Here is a 12,453-nt window from a genome sequence, read left to right as displayed (position 1 = left end):
GTGTATGTTGGTGGTATGCTCGTGTTTAACTGCTTGTTAGACGTAAGATTTGACATCATGACCGTTTTAAACTAAGGAGAATAAAATTGAGAATGGAAATGGGGAATATGTCAAAGAGACAACAACCCGACCAAAAAACAGACAACAGCCGAAGGCCACCAATGGGTTTTCAACGCAGCGAGAAAATCCCGCATCCGGAGTTGGTCCTCAGCTGGCCCCTAAATAAAATTGTGTACTATTTCAGTGAAAATGGACGTCACAATTTAACTCCAAAACATAAAAATATACTAAAACTAAAAAAAATACAAGACTTACAAAGGCCAGAGGCTCCTGACTTGGGACAGGTGCAATAATGCGGCGTGTTACACATGTTTTGTGAGATCTCAATCCACCTCCCATACCTCTAGCCAATGTAGAATAAAGAAACACATAGCAATATGCACAGTAAAACTCAGTTAAAAAGAAGCTCGAGTCCGATGTCAGAATAGGTAACAAAAGAAACCAAGGAAAACGACAATGAAACATAAATTAACAAAGGACTACTAGCAGTTACTGACATGCCAGCTCCAGACCTCAATCAAACTGAATGAACGATTATATTTTCATCATATGAAAATGAAATACAATCCCTCCCGTTAGGGGTCTAGTATCATACCATCATAAAATATATGAGAAGAACTTTACCCGTATCATGCCAACAACTGGTTTTAGAATAAATGTGTTTATTTTCGATGCAAAGACCCTATGAGTGAATCAATATCAATACCAAAATATGCAATCCTTAATGACCTGACAACAGTATCGTAACTATATCCCTTCCGAATAAGTCTGTTTAAAGGTTTGGTTAGCTTTTGATGTGAATGCCGACATTTTTATGCTTTGTAAAGAATATTACCATAAAATATTGAAATGTCTTTCAAACATACATATGTATGTTTAATCTATTCTGACTTATTGAGGTTTAATGTAAATGTCATGTCAAATAAAAAAAAATCATCCAAACAAAAACAAGTCTTGCATCGGGATATTTTATTGATTTCGATCTGTCAGTTGATACCGAACAGTTAAAAATCCGTTGACAATCAGAGTTTAATTAGTTGCCAAGCAGTCAAGGCTTTTTTTTTATCATGATAAGCAGTAACGATACCAAGGTGGCAATCAAAGTCCAATCGGAAAACAAACATCTTGACCAAACAGAAAAAAGACTAAGAATCAGACACAGACAAACCAGTATATAGAAAACTAAAGATTTTTCAAATTTGCTGATTAGTTGTTTTCTATTGATTATTAGATATGTGTATAGGTTCCGGACCATATGAGTATCATCAAACACTCCTCATGAGAGTTTCTACGATTCTTAAAACATAATAATAACATAAACTTTGTTACAACATATCAATTTATGTTCATTATAGATTTGATAGAGCAAAAGAGAACCCAAATATGTTAAGCTCAAGGTTTCTTGTATAATAAACGAACCCAAATGTTTTGGAAACTTCAGGTGTTAAGTTAAAGTTTTTTTTATATTCAGTAGTCTTTGAAGTATTAATTACGTTTTGTTTAATGTTTACTGAAATATATTTTCCGTTATTAATAAACAAAAACAAATTTAAAGTGTTACTGTGGCTTTTATTAGACGAAATGCTTATAAGACAGACTTTTCAAAAACTTTTTTAGAAGTCGCAAAGACGTTAACGAAAGAGAAAAAAGAATGTGTACTAGGTAGATTATCTATCTTTATATTTACAAACACACAACCGTTTGTTAGTTATTTGTTAGCCCTTTATATTTTAATGTTCATTTCAACAAATTTTCTATTTAGTTTTTTTTGTTTTTCTTGATTAATACTAAACACAATAAAATTGAGAATGGAAATGGGGAATGTGTCTAAGAGACAACAACCCGATCACAGAGCAGACAACAGCCGAAGGCCACCAATGGGTCTTCAATGCAGCGAGAAACTCCCGCACCCGGAGGCGTCCTTCTGCTGGCCCTTAAACAAATATGTATACTAGTTCAGTGATTATGGACGTCATACTAAACTCCAAATTATACACAGGAAACTAAAATTAAAAATGATACAAGACTTACAAAGGCCAGAGGCTCCTGATTTGGGACAGGCGCAAAAATGCGGCGTGGTTAAACATGTTTTTTGAGATCTCAACCCTCCCCCTATACTTCTAGCCAATGTAGAAAAAACAAACGCACAACAGTACGCACAGTAAAACTCAGTATAAGAGAAGTACGAGTCCAATGAAAGAATAGGAAACAAAAGAAAATAAACAAAATGACAATAATACAAAAATAACAACAGACTACTAGCAGTTACTGACGTGCCAGCTCCACACCTCAATTAAACTGATTGAAAGATTATGTCTTCATCATATGAATATCAGGCACAATCCCTCCTGTTAGGGGTTTAGTATTAAACCGTTATAAAATATATGAGAAGAACATAACCCGTGTCATGCCAACAACTGGTTTTAAAACACATGTGTTTAATTCCGATGCAAAGACCCTATAAGTGAATCAATATTAAAGCCAAAATATGCAATCTTTAATGACCTGACAACAGTATTGTAACTATATCCCTTCTTAATAAGTCTGTTTAAAGGTTTTGTTAGCTTTTGAGTTGAATACTGACATTTTTGTACTTTGTAAAGAATATTACCATAAAAGATTGGATGTGAAATACCCGAACGTATAAGATGTCTGCATGTTGAGTTATATTTACGAATGATGTCCTGGTATGAGTGCCAATGAGACAACTCTCCATCCAAGTCAAAATTTATAAAATTAAACCATTATAGATCAAAGTAAGGTCTTCAACACGGAGCCTTGGCTCACACCGAACAGTAAGCTATAATGAGCCCCAAAAATTACTAGTGTAAAACCATTCAAACGGGAAAACCAACGGTCTAATCTATATAAAAAATGAGAAACGAGAAACACTTATGAACCACATCAACAAACGACAACTACTGAACATCAGATTCCTGACTAAGGACAGGTGCAAACAAATGCATCGGGTTTAAACGTTTTAATGGTACCAAACCTTCACCCTTTTTCTGAAACAATAGTGTAACATCACAACATAGAAAGACACACTATAAAATATCAACTGAAATAGCTTAACTCAATCAAAGGACATATTAACACGAGTGAACATACACTGAACAAATAAATTTGACCTGTGATACAATTTAAATACAAAATAAATAAACTAAGGGAAGAATAACAAAAGTAACATGTTATATCGGTATGAAATGTTAAACAATTTAAGAAAAACAATATGCTCGAACAAAAATAACAGCCATTTGCAATAACTTTAAACACAGGTAAATGAAAATAATTTTGTTGTTAGGTATACGTGTACAGTTCCAATAGAGAAAGGAAATATTTTTACAAAATAAATAATTTTGATGTTCATAGTACGAAGTGAAAAATTATAGTAGTACCAAACACTTATCAAAGCTGGTATATAGACCAGATATAACCCTGAATAACATTAAATAACAAAAAAGCATAACAATTAGTATCAACTGGTCAAATAAACAACCCCCCCAAGGGTGACTGGGGAATAGAAATATGGTCACCATTAGTCTTCCTCCGACCGGCGGTAAAACCCTCGCTTAAGTGGGGCGTCCGTTTGGCTGTGCGGGATGTACAAGTTCGCAGTCACGTCCGGTCAGAATGGGGACGTTAAATCCGATGCCTCGTGTAAAGAGAGTGCCACGTTCTTTGCACGTTAAGAACCCTTGCAACACCTCTTTGAGGGGTCCGTAGGTAGCCTGTTGCAAGGCTAAATTTCTGTCCCTATCCAATATACCCTCATTTTCCCGTGGCAGTCCAAATTTCCCCAACCTTTATCCCGAACGGCCTCTATTACAGGACCTACCTATTGTATTTATTGTTAACTTGTTCTCGTCCTGAACATGCATGAAATATTTGCCACTGGACGTTAAGCAACCAACAATCAATCAATCAATCAAATAAACAAGAAAGTACGATTTGAGAGTACTCGCAGTTACTGACAGCTAGTTAAAAGCCAAAACAATTAATAATAAAAAATCATGCATCAGAGACTAAAATCAACTAAAACACATCCCAGGGATATACCTATCTCATGCATAACTTAATGTACATTATACAATTTATAGTTACAGTAGTTAATTCAGACTGAAAGTTGTCGCTTGTAATTTTTTTTTAAATGTTATGTCACTTTGTTTTATCATTAACTTGTCGAATGAGGTATTTTGCCAGAAAGCAATGGAATGATATTTTATATTTTACCGATTGTGTCCCATTCTTGATTGTGACATTTTGACTGATTGTAAATACGCATGGCGAGTGACGCATAGATAGCAGAAGACACCTACCCGCCGACCAATCCGTTCTCGCTCCTTTTGAAGTTCATGCTATTCATTAAGTTTTTGTTAATTACTTTTATTTGTTGCTTTTCAATTGACGGACGTGATTTGAACATTAGTAAACTACCATCGCCTCAATTTGATAAAAATTAATGTAGGAATTGAAAATTGTATTAATTGATTTTGCTTCTATTGAAGCTTGTTCGGTGTTTCAATCATGTTTGTTTGTCACTCTCTCTGCACGTAAAAGGACATTCACAATTACTCGTTGAGGTTTTCAGACTGCTTATTGAAATAATTTCTTGTATACGTACATGCACAGCAAACAATTTCTGTCCAGGGCAGTTAGTAAATGTTCTTCCATCAACCAACTATACCTTAGTTCTTGTTATTGGATATATCCTTTTATCAAAAATAATAAACTTGTTGCTTATAACCTAAATATCAAAATGTATACAAACAGATATCATTGATGACGTATGTGTATATCACTACAGCAAATTAAATAACAAACGCTGATTTAGGTTGGCTTATGATTTGTCATGGCAACATTTAATCAAAATTCATTCAAACAACAACTGTTACAACAACAGTAAGCAACAACAACAATTGTTAAAACAACAGTAAGCAACAAAATTATTTGTCAGTCAAAATAAAATATTGATGACGATTGAACTACAATGTATAACATCTGGGCAATCCAAAGCGGGTGAACTGAAGGGCGGTCCAGTCAGCAATATTTCACAAGTAGCAGCTGGGATATCCATAGTCTGCATAAAATTCAGTAAATAACGCTCCTGTTGTGTATATAGGTATTCCATAATGTTATCATGACGGATAGATGTACGAAGACTGGAGCATCTGAAAAATAAATAATAACAGCAGCAAACAAAGCTCAATTTACATGGGTCGAAGAGGGAGGGTCTAAATTTTTCTATTTAATTCTATTATTGAATATATCCTTTTATCAAAAATTAAAAAAAATGTTGTTTATTACACAAATATCAAAATGTATACAGACAGATATCTTGATGACGTATGTGTATATCACTACAACAAATAACAAACGCTGATTTAGGTTGGCTTATGAATTGTCATGGCAACATTTTATTAAAATTCATTCAGACAACAACAACAACTGTTACAACAACAGTAAGCAACAACAACAACTGTTAAAACAACAGTAAACAACAAAATTATTTGTCAGTCAAAATAAAATATTGATGACGATTGAACTAATTATTGTATAACAGCTTGGCGATCCAAAGCTGGTGTACTGAAGGGCGGTCCAGTCAGCAATATTTCACAAGAAGCAGATGGGATATTCATAGTCTGCATAAAATCCAGTAAATAACGCCAAAATTATCATTCGAACTATAAGTAAAGAATGATAATCCGCCACAAAATTTACCCATGACAATTCCCGCCATATCAAAGGATCTCAAAGCTATAAGCAATTTTAACAATATATAACGCATTGCCAATCAGAATAATTATACATATTGTGTTATCATTTTTACAGCAACCAAGTTTCACTACCGGCTATGTATTGATGTTTTTTTTTAGTGTCAACATAAATCATGTTTTTTTTTATAATACAAAACAATGTAGATGCTTTATAAATTTTTCTATTGATGATTGTTTTTGATCAAAAGTAAATATCATTGTCCATAAAAAATGACAAATGTACTCCGTCGTCAAAAGATTAGACTGTGATTGTTGTCAAAATCAGAATACATAACCACACATCCTCCGTGTGGTAGTATGCAAGCTTAAGGCATCACCCTATTTTCGTTAAGCTCCCATGACATGTTCATCATTGAGTAACGCAAGGAAAGTCAAGTTATATATAATGCTTGACCATATAAGTGAAAATTTTATAAACATACGAGATAATATGCTTTTTAAGTTTAACTGATAAAGGAGAACACCACACAGTACCTTTCCATTATCATTTCCAGCAAAATGCAATAGTGAGGCTTGTTTAGTTATGCTGCACAAGTTGAACATGTTGTAAATTGTACCAGCAACATTATCCATATCATACCATACTTGCCTGCCCAGCACAAAAGCAATTGTACATTTTAAGTGATCTAAATTATTACCTGATTAACTGTTCTTTGAGTGATCAAGAGCATGGCAAAGTATTGAAGAACCAACAATCAATATTTCATCAAGACGAACAGCTGAAATCTTAATTTATTTTGTTAACTCAAACATTTTATAACGCTTTATATATGCAGATTTCCAACGACCTAGGTCAATATGAATATCCATTGCAAAATGTGTTGCCTCATTTATTCGAAACGAATGCTTGTTTTAATTACAACCAAATAAGTCTTAAATTAGATTACGTGTTGCACCAGATTCTTAAAATGACTGAAATATGCTCAATTGCTCGTGTGTATTATTGAAAGATATTTTAATAACATATTATTTGGTAAAATATTTCTTGATTAAACCTTTTTTACTGGTAATGTTGTAAATCAATCTTTTAGATCTATTTTATTTTACGTCAACTGTTGATGCCTGGCTGTGTATTTATATTTTTTTTTAATTTCCCGGATTCTCAAAATGCACAAAGTGCTAAATGAACGAAAACATGAATCTAAATGATGTATTTTCATCAAGAATTATATGTATGGCTCATCCTGGTTGGTCGATGTTTAGTCGAAACCTTTGAAAACTAGGTACTCCGTGTACGCTGCATTATACCAGATACAAAATTATATATTTTCCTAATACCCAAAAGAACTAGTACAAGAATTCTTGCCTACGCTGTGACGAGACACTTTTAAATCTGAAATGCAGAATTGATACTATTAGTCTAAAATGTTCAAAATTCATTTTTAAACGTGAAATATGTCTGCTTCCTCTGGTTCTAAATCCTCGAGTCAAGTTATTTGCCCTTTGAAAATGTGTATGGTCCTCGGTGTAAAACATCAAACAGGTCTTGCTCTAATGTTTCCATGCATGTTTTCATTTGGAAAGCAAAGATAACTTTTTCTTGATATTAACATGTAGAGAACAGAAATCAAAAGGGGTGTGCTTATGCTCATTTTGAACTGTGTATAAACAGATAAAACATTTCTGTCTCTAACGCGCACCCTTTAAGTTCAATTCCAGGCATGTTCAATTGCCTATACAAATACGATGTGGTATGGTTGCCAATGAGACTACTCTACACCAGAGACCAAATGACATAAGAGTTTTCAACTGTAGGTCACTGCATGGCCTTCAACAATGAACAAAACCCATACTGCATAGTCAGCTATAAAAGGTCCCAAAACTACAAATTTAAAACAATTCAAACAAGAAAACTTACAGCCTAATATATGCACAAAACAATGAACCAAAAAAAAAAATATGGTATACAACAACAAAAGACAACAACTGAATTAGATCTAGAGGCTCCTGATTTTGGATATATAGACACATACAGAATGTGTCGGGGTTGATACATTTGTCTTTTGAATTAAATTACTTTTTAATTCCCCATTTGCTTTAACAGTGTACCATGAAATGCCACCAATAGAAGACTAAGATCTTGTTATATTGTTTGCAATTATTCTTAACCTAAATTGCTGATAACAACAATAGTCTCAAAACAAACCCGTATATCTCTAATTATTGACACATAATTAATCAATTCACTAGCTAAATTTGAAAATTGTTGCAAAATCATCTTCATATAATTAATAAATGTATCAGTTCAAGACTTTTTCAAGGATTTAACTTCGTTGTTTTTGTTAGACGAATTGACAAGTAAACTGGCGGAGTTATCATTATTTATTACATTTAGAGGCATTTCAATCTGACCGACAAAACTTTGATAAGCTAGTCAATGAATTCTCTATTCCCTATCTTTTCTTTTAAATATTTTCTTTTCTTTTATCACTATCTATCTCACCATTTTGATTCCGCAGTTACATGCACTGGCATATCTACTTGTGCAAATAGCGCTTAAATACACGTTAAATGCTGGTTCTGCACGCGCTAAAATGTGATGTTATCCTTGAAATGCCTTGATAGCCAGAATTTGTATTTAGAAAAAAATTGTTTGGACTTCAGCTACAATTTCAATATCTAGATTTTGTCGGTGCAGCGACATCACAATTCCTCTTTAATGTCGTCTCTCTAGTAGCCAAATTTCTCCTGCAGGCACTCGTGCATCCCCATTTCTACGCCCTTCCAACGACCTTAAAATTCTAGGCATTTGTTTAAACAAAACATGTTAAAAATTTAAGTTCATACAATTTGAGTTTGTTTTAAATAAATGGTTCAATATCAAGAATTGTAAACATATGGAAATTTTATAGAAAAATTCACATTCTTTTTCCTCGTCCTCTTATATTTAATAATTATATACTTGATCAATAATGGGTTATTGCGTGCAGTGCCACATGCAGTTATGATTGCCATAAAACAGGTTTTCAAATATGATATTAGTTGAAAATAAGTTCCAGTATGAACATATTCAAGTATACTTTTTTTTGTGTGCTCTCGACTTCAGTGATCAGCTTGATGTTTTTTTGGAAAACAAAAGTTCCTCGTGACTTTCAAACCATAAATACTAGCACAACATGGACAATCAAGCCTTTAGTCATTCTTTTTTTTTTCTAAATTTTTCAACGTCTTCTCAGCTTGGTTTTAAATGTAAATGTGAACTATCTTAGTGCACGAAGTTTTACGGCAAACTATCACATGCTCGAATTAGCATAACAATAGCAATAAAGGACGACTCGATTTGCCAAGCCTGTCAGTACAATTATTTGCTTATTCAATAAACCAATTTAATTTCAATTTAATTAAATTCTATTATTTTGTTTAATTATATTTTGTAATGCGTCATTTAGGCTTAACAAATAACATTTGGTCTTTGTTTTTTTTCTATTTTCAGATGAAAATTTATGCTCAAGCAAACATTTATATATTCCTGATTTTCAAATGTTTTTCTAGCTAATATGGACGCGCTTTGGTAACACACAATTCAAAAGTTTTAAGGACGCTATCATGGTTTTTGTTATAGTTATTGATTTCATACTTGTGTAACACAGAGCTCCAGATATGTTTCACCTTTCGTAGTAATAATACCCCTCTTCATCTTGATTTTGACATTATTGAGTGTGACTAATCAATTAGTTTGAATCTGTGATTAAAATTACGGTGGTTGAAACTCTTGAAGACGGAATTGCTTACCCTTCCACTACACACAAGTTTATCCCCGTTTTTATTCAGTGTGATTCGTGTTGGTCGTCTTTAGTTTTGGTCTCTGGTTGGGATTTGTCTCATCGGAAAATAAACCACATCTTCTTATTTTATATCAAGAAATTAAATATGCCAGGCTTTTAGAGTTCCGTTTCGTCAACATTAATCTCATCAACGGCGCTCGACTCATAACAGTTTGAAAAAATGGTAAGGCAATTCATGTCTAGGGACAAAAAACTGTTTGAAATAATTTGAATAAATAAATGTGACCTTAAACATGTTTAATAAACAGTAAATGTTAAAAAATGAACATTTCAATGATAATTCATGTCAACACTTTATTGCTGATTACTAAACAGGTGAGATCCTCGAGGGGAAAACGTCCGCTAGCAGTGACGTTGACCCAGTGGAAAAAAAGCATCAGCGTTCTCATGCATATAATGCGGTTTGCCAGACGAACATCTGTTCTATTTGGGACTTATCAGTAGGGCCCGCGTCTGAAAAAAGAACCCAGTTGGAAGAACAAATAAAAAAACAAAGTTCACGAGCGTTAAAAAAACCAACAATTCTAAAAGTTGTACCAAATACGCTGCGGCAATATAAATCTGGGAGAATAAATAGTTTGAACAATTAAACATGAGAGTGTTTGTGTTTTTGAAACTATTATTACATTTATTGAGTGCATTCCTTCTTTTTTCCTGTTAAAGAACGTTTTTGTTAGAACAGTATTCACGAAAAAACTTATCCATTAATATTAATTCCTTTAAATGTCGAGTAATTAGTCTGAATTTATAAATAGCATTACTACATTTTATCCACGATCGGCAATTTGAAGTGCATCGCTATTATTATAGTCATACGGAAAACTGCCCGATTGTTAAAAATGATGCGTTTTTTTTACATGATTTGAAGACCTGTGTCATCAAAAGCCTATCCAATAAGTCTAAAACTATCTAAAATCTACCCAAATATATTCAATAACAATCATTACAAGATTTTAACCTCGACTATATCTTTTCATTCAACATTGCTGTATTAACATACGTATGAATCTATGTCGGATAAACATTTGAAGACCCAGCTAGGGTCCCATATGTACTCATTGTGACCGTAACTAGCCAACGTTTTTGCATTGAAACGAAGCAGCGTATTTACAAACTTTCTCAAAGAAAAATAAGGAACGCATATGCATCTTGATTATGACGTTCAGATATGTGCATAATGACATGTCATCAAATTATCAAGAATTCATTGATTTCTTCTATCTTATAAGATTTGTTTTTATTAATCATGTTATTAATTCTACTAGATGTTGTGCTTGCTATATAGACTTTTCCCTGGTAACCCACACAGTTAGACAACTAAAATATATGATCTATGACATACGTGGTGATGAAGATTTCCCAAATGTCTCATTTTTACTATTCACATGATTAAGAAAGGATCTTTTATGTCACATTCATATTTCCAAAAATGGTATGTTCAGTGCGTTCAATTTCAGTATATATCATTATGTTGCTGAATCGACAAGGCCTCCAAATATGTTACCAGGACGTAATTTTACAAACTAGTTTCTAAGTTCGTATACAATAACAATGAATATCAATTGCCAATTATAAAACCTCGTCAAAATTCCCTTTGAGGCTACTAATCATATGTTTGAGAACTACAGTTAAAGGACTAGTGTCATTTTTTTTCAATAACGAAATCGTTGCCTATTAACAACAGACTGCTTATATCGTCATACATATATTTTCATTTCATTTGTAAAAACTCCGTTTCCTTTGATCCGATTAAGATTGAGACATGCCGAATTTTCTGTAGATTAAACGAGTCTTGAGACGATATTTATGTCGGGAAACGACGTCATCGCGTTATGACATTCTCGATTTTTGAAATTTTTTCTTATATTTACACCATTGACATAGTAGGGGTCAATGTATAATCTGCCGAAGTCTTGTTGACATTCACTATTGAATTTTATGTTGAGGGTAAATTGAAAATGACCAGTTTCAGGGTACCATAGAAAAACACGACCAAAATACTAGTAAGTATATATTATTGTGTGTTTTTGCACATGTTCTCATAAAGAATACCCATTACTTTTTAAATGCATAGTAGAAACATATTTTGAAGTAAATATGAAATGTCATGGTAATATTTGTAGTCTGAATGTAATAAATGGTTTAAAATTATCGATGACGCGAATCTTCTGACCAGGTTATACTTCTTTTTCCGACTTTGCCAGAAAAAAAAATATATCGTTTAATTATTGGAAAAAATTGATAAAACAATTAAAGTTAATAGACCTTTAAAATCACAAACATTTATTGATTTTTACAGTTCGAAATTTTTGAAATTCTTCAAACAAGTTGGCTTACAGGCTCAGGAAAAAAGGAAAACTTTTAGAGAAAATTTATTTATTTTCCTACAAAACCTTTTACAGACTCTCTTCGTATTATTTTAATGTGCCTTTGCGAAAACTCTGTTGTCATAATATATATATACTATTTTATTCAAGTTTATAAGGTAAAACAGTAATGTTCAGTATGGAACGAATATCTTTGGGACATTTGACACATCAACAACATTATGCTGGTTTCTTTCTCAAAGACTTCAAATGTCCCAGTCATTAAAAAATAAGATGGCAGGTACAAGTTTTGGTGCAATGAGGTATATAATAGGATCATGTGAATTGAAAAAAAAAGCCAAATGAATGTATTGTACTACATTACTAAGTAGTTGCATACACAGGTTGGGGATTTCCTTCACATATGGGACCAATCAGAAGTCAAAATTAGGGTCTCCTCTCTTGACGGCATCCAATCAAAGTAGTGGAAGAAATCAGTTTTATGCAAACAAAAATATCTTGAGA

Source organism: Mytilus californianus, unplaced genomic scaffold, assembly GCF_021869535.1.
Source record: "Mytilus californianus isolate M0D057914Y unplaced genomic scaffold, xbMytCali1.0.p SCAF_10, whole genome shotgun sequence".
NCBI classification, from domain to species: domain Eukaryota; kingdom Metazoa; phylum Mollusca; class Bivalvia; order Mytilida; family Mytilidae; genus Mytilus; species Mytilus californianus.
This window is presented reverse-complemented; position numbering follows the sequence as displayed.